This window comes from Neophocaena asiaeorientalis, unplaced genomic scaffold (assembly GCF_003031525.2).
Source record: "Neophocaena asiaeorientalis asiaeorientalis breed wild unplaced genomic scaffold, Neophocaena_asiaeorientalis_V1.1 scaffold15, whole genome shotgun sequence".
Lineage (NCBI taxonomy): Eukaryota > Metazoa > Chordata > Mammalia > Artiodactyla > Phocoenidae > Neophocaena > Neophocaena asiaeorientalis.
This window is the reverse complement of record NW_020185328.1, coordinates 15,252,649-15,258,648: the sequence shown is the minus strand read 5'-3', so window position 1 is coordinate 15,258,648 and position 6,000 is coordinate 15,252,649.

Below are 6,000 nucleotides of genomic sequence, written 5' to 3'. Positions count from 1 at the left end.
TGTTTCCTGTTTCTTAAGGTAGGATTGTATTGCTATAAACTTCCCCCTTAGAACTGCTTTTGCTGCATTCCATAGGTTTTGGGTCATCATGTCTCCATTGTCATTTGCTTCTAGGTATTTTTTTTTTTTCTCTTTGATTTCTTCTGTGATCACTTCGTTATTATGTAGTGTATTGTTTAGCCTCCATGTGTTTGTATTTTTTACAGATCTTTTCCTGTAATTGATATCTAGTCTTATAGCATTGTTGTCGGTAAAGATACTTGATAAAATTTCAATTTTCTTAAATTTACCAAGGCTTGATTTGTGACCCAAGATATGATCTATCCTGGAGAATGTTCCATGAGCACTTGAGAAAAATGTGTATTCTGTTGTTTTTGGATGGAGTGTCCTATAAATATCAATTAAGTCCATCTTGTTTAATGTATCATTTAAAGCTTGTGTTTCCTTATTTATTTTCATTTTGGATGATCTGTCCATTGGTGAAAGTGGGGTGTTAAAGTCCCCTACTATGAATGTGTTACTGTTGATTTCCCCTTTTATGGCTGTTAGTATTTGCCTTATGTATTGAGGTGCTCCTATGTTGGGTGCATAAATATTTACAATTGTTATATCATCTTCTTGTATCACTCCCTTTATCATTATGTATGTCCTTCTTTGTCTCTTCTAATAGTCTTTATTTTCTAGTCTATTTTGTCTGATATGAGAATTGCTACTCCAGCTTTCTTTTGGTTTCCATTTGCATGAACATCTTTTTCCATCCCTTTACTTTCAGTCTGTATGTGTCTTTAGTTCTGAAGTGGGTCTCTTGTAGACAGCATCTGTATGGGTCTTTTCTTTGTATCCATTCAGCCAGTCTGTGTCTTTTGGTAGGAACATTTAACCCATTTACATTTAAGGTAATTGTCGATATGTATGTTCCAATCCCATTTTCTTAATTGTTTCAGGTTTGGTATTGTAGGTCTTTTCTTTCTCTTGTGTTTCTTGCCTAGAGAAGTTCCTTTAGCATTTGTTGTAAAGCTGGTTTGGTGGTGCTGAACTCTCTCACCTTTTGCTTGTCTGTAAAGGTTTTAATTTCTCCATCAAATCTGAATGAGATCCTTGCTGGGTAGAGTAATCTTGGTTGTAGTTTTTTTCTCCTTCATCACTTTAAATATGTCTTGCCTGTCCCTTCTGTCTTGCAAAGTTTCTTCTGAAAGATCAGCTGTTAACCTTATGGGGATTCCCTTGTGTGTTATTTGTTGTTTTTCCCTTGCTGCTTTTAATATGTTTTCTTTGTATTTAATTTTTGACAGTTTGATTAATATGTTTCTTGGCATGTTTCTCCTTGGATTTATCCTGTATGGTTCTCTCTGTGCTTCCTGGACTTGATTAACTATTTATTTTCCTGTATTAGTGAAGTTTTCAACTATAATCTATTCAAATATTTTCTCAGTCCCTTTCTTTTTCTCTTCTTCTTCTGGAACACCTATAATTCAAATATTGTTGTGTTTAATGTTGTCCCAGACGTCTCTGAGACTGTCCTCAGTTCTTTTCATTCTTTTTTCGTTATTCTGCTCTGCAGTAGTTATTTCCACTCTTTTATCTTCCAGGTCACTTATCTGTTCTTTTGCCTCAGTTATTCTGCTATTGATCCCATCTAGAGTATTTTTAATTTCATTTATTGTGCTGGTTATCATTGCTTGTTTCATCTTTAGTTCTTCTAGTTCCTTGTTAAATGTTTCTTGCATTTTGTCTCTTCTATTTCCAAGATTTTGGATCATCTTTATTATCATTATTCTGAATTCTTTTTCAGGTAGACTGCCTATTTCCTCTTCATTTGTTAGGTCTGATGGGTTTTTATCTTGCTCCTTCATCTGCTGTGTGTTTTTCTGTCTTCTCATTTTGCTTATCTTACTGTGTTTGGGGTCTCCTTTTTGCAGGCTGCAGGTTCGTATTTCCCGTTGTTTTTGGTGTCTGTCCCCTGTGGCTAAAGTTCGTTCAGTGGGTTGTGTAGGCTTCCTAGTGAAGGGGACTAGCGTCTGTGTTCTGGTGGATGAGGCTGGGTCTTGTCTTTCTGTTGGGCAGATCCACATCTGGTGGTGTGTTTTGGGGTGTCTGTGGACTTATTATGGTTTTAGACAGCCTCTGTTCAAAAGGATGTGGTTGTGTTCCTGTCTTGCTAGTTGTTTGGCATAGGGTGTCCAGCACTGTAGCTTGCTGGTCATTGAGTGAAGCTGGGTGCTGCTGTTGAGATGGAGATCTCTGGGAGATTTTTGCCATTTGTTATTATGTGGAGCTGGGAGGTCTCTTGTGGACCAGTGTCCTGAAGTTGGGTCTCCCACCTCAGAGGCACAGCACTGACTCCTGGCTGCAGCACCAATAGCCTTTCATCCACATGGCTCAGAATAAAAGGGAGAAAAAGTAGAAAGAAAGAAAGAAAGAAAGAAAGAAAGAAAGAAAGAAAGAAAGAAAGAAAGAAAGAGAGAGAGAGAGAAAGAAAGAAAGGAAGGAAGGAAGAAAAGGAGAAAGAAAGAGGATGAAATAAAATAAAATAAAGATAAAATAAAATAAAGTTATTAAAATAAAAAATAATTATGGGCTTCCCTGGTGGTGCAGTGGTTGAGAGTCCGCCTGCCGATGCAGGGGACACGGGTTCGCGCCCCGGTCCGGGAAGATCCCACATGCCGCGGAGCGGCTGAGCCCGTGAGCCATGGCCGCTGAGCCTGTGCGTCCGGAGCCTGTGCTCCACAGCGGGAGAGGCCACAACAGTGAGAGGCCTGAGTACCACAAAAAAAATAAATAAATAATTATTAAGAAAAAAATATTAAAGGAAACAAAAAACAAACAAATAAAACCAGATGGTTAGAACTGTGGGACAAGTGGTGAAAGCAAAGCTATACAGACAAAATCTTTCACAGAAGCATACACATACACACTCACAAAAAGAGGAAAAGGGGAAAAAATCGTAAATCTTGCTCTTAACGTCCACCTCCTCAATTTGGGATGATTCGTTGTCTATTCAGGTATTCCACAGCTGCAGGGTACATCATGTTGATTGTGGAGCTTTAATCCGCTGCTTGTGAGGCTGCTGGGAGAGAGTCCCCTTTCTTTTCTTTTTTCGCACAGCTCCCGGGGCTCAGCTTTGGATTTTGCCCTGCCTCTGCATGTAGGTCGCCGGAGGGCGTCTCTTCTTCGCTCAGACAGGGCGAGGTTAAAGGAGCAGCTGCTTCAGGGGCTCTGGCTCACTCAGACCAGGGAGAGGGAGGGGTGCAGATGCGGGGCGAGCCTGCGGCAGCAGAGGCCAGTGGGACGTTGCACCAGCCTGAGGTGTGCCGTGCATTCTCCCGGGGAAGTTTTCCGCGGATCCTGGGACCCTGGCAGTTGGGGGCTGCACAGTCTCCCCAGAAGGGAGGTGTGGATAGTGACCTGTGCTCACACACAGGCTTCTTGGTGGCGGCAGCAGCAGCCTTAGCGTCTCATGCCCGTGTCTGGGGTCCACGCTGTTAGCCACGGCTCGCGCCTGTCTCTGGAGTTTCTTTAAGTGGCGCTCTTAATCCGCTCTCCTCACGCACCTGGAAACAAAGAGGAAAGAAAAAGTCTCTTGCCTCTTTGGCAGGTCCAGACTTTTCCCCGGACCCCCGCCCAACCATCCGTGGTGCACTAACCCCTTCAAGCTGTGTTCATGCCGCCAACCCCAGTCCTCTCCCTTCTCTCTGACTTAAGCCCGAGCCTCAGCTCCCAGCCCCACCTGCCCCAGAGGGTGAGCAGCCAAGCCTCTCGGGCTGGTGAGTGCCGAACGGCACCGATCCTCTGTGTGGGAATCTCTCCGCTTTGCCCCCTGCACCCCTGTTGCTGTGCTCTCCTCCGCGGCTCTGAAGCTTCCCCCCTCTGCCACCCGCAGTCTCCGCCCGTGAAGGGGCTTCCTAGTGGAAACATTTCCTCCTTCACGACTCCCTCTCGCTGGTGCAGGTCCCATCCCTATTCTTTTGTCTCTGTTTATTCTTTTTTCTTTTGCCCTACCCAGGTACGTGGGGACCTTCTTGCCTTTTGGGAGGTCTGAGGTCTTCTGCCAGCATTCAGTAGGTGTTCTGTAGGAGTTGTTCCACGTGTAGATGTATTTCTGGTGTATCTGTGGGGAGGAAGGTGATCTCCACGTCTTATTCTTCTGCCATCTTCCTGATTTCTCCTAAAATAATTTTTAAAATTTTGAAATTATAATTTTAAATTTTATGGCAGTAGAGCTATTTTTAAAAATAAAATTGAAGGAAAAGCAAGACCTATCAGACATTATATGTGTTGCAAAATTATAAAATTTAAATGAGCATAACATAATTAGATACACATAAGTAACACAGGATATATATATATATGAGGATTCGATTTTTTTCTCCCATACAAAATACTATGTGTCATAGAGACATCATAAACCATCGAGCAAGGGAAGAATTACTTAATACAACTGTTTTGTTAATTGGTTTGCTACTTAGAAAATTATGATATGAAATGCAAAAATTCAAACATGAATTTACAGAGAAATAAAAATAATAATTTATTAAACTTGTGCTAACAACATTTTTATAAACTTAAATATATTAGAATAGATTTGAGGTACATAAAATTAGAATGTTATTCAAAACAGAATGCAAAGTTAAATAACACAATTAAAAAGTTCACAGTAAGAGAGTATTAATGTTATTAACATGAAGATTTCACAAATCAAGAAATCTTGTAATCTCACTAGATAAGCAACCAATGGGTATGACCTAATGTTTAATGAAAGAGGACATACAAATGGTTAATAAACTTATAGAAAATAGTCTCCCTTATCAATGTTCAAAAGGCAAATAAATTCAAATAAAAATTTTAATTGTAGGCAAATTAAACAGTAAAACTATAGTAAAAAATGATAAATTTGTGCCCAAGAACAATGCAATAAAAATTATCTCAGAAACAATTTGGGACAATTATGAAAATTCAATATACTTATACAATTTGATTTGATAATTACACTTCTGGAAATCTTTTATAAAAATTGATCATAAATTTTGAAATAAAGCAAAACAAACAATAAAATTTGCAGAAATATGTATGATAAAATTGTTCTTAATAATGAGAAGTAAAACAACCCATAATGGTTAATTTTATGCGTCAACTTGACTAGGCCATGGGGTTCCCAGATATATGGTTTAACATTATTTTTGGGTTAAACTATATTTCTACTGTGAAAGTATTTCCAGATGAGATTAGCATTTGAATCAGTAGACTGAATAAAGCAGATTGCCCTCCCCAATGTGAGTGGCATCATCCAATCTACTGAGGGCCTGAATGGAAAAAAACTGCAGAAAAAGAGAGAATTTTTTTCTCTTTCTGCCTGACTACTGAACTGAGACACCAGTCTTCACTGCCCTTGGACTAGACCTTACACCTTAGGCTTCTCCTGGGTCTCCAGTTTGATAACTACAGATCATGAACCTTCTCAGTCTTCATAAGCATTTAAGCCAATTCCTTAAAATAAATCCATCCACCTATCTATCATCTCCCTTACATAGCCTTGCATTCTGTATGCTACCGATTCATCCATCACTTCCTCTATTCATCTTGTACCCTCAAAACCCATTCTTGGTGTCTTATCAGTACATATTTGCAAGCTATTATAGCTCTTTTGGGGAAACAATCCCTTTCCTCCTATAGGAGGTACAGTAGTTTACTGAACTTTATACTAGCTGTTAGTTAGAAATGATGGGGGAAGGTGGAAGGAAATCTTAAAGAAAGTGATTATCATCTTGGGAAGCATTCATCTCAGTAGAGGTCTCTGCAAGTTCTCCAGGAAAAAGAAGGCTATTATCCTCTAGAAAGGGACATGAGACAGATCTGCGACCTTGGAGGGTTCTGGGAATCTGTTTATTCAAGATTCTCAAGGGTATCCATGCAGGTAGCTGGGGACCATTCCTTTTATATCTAGACCCTGTCTTTAGCATGGGAGACATATCAGGACTGGGAATCAAGCCTTCTCTGTAATTC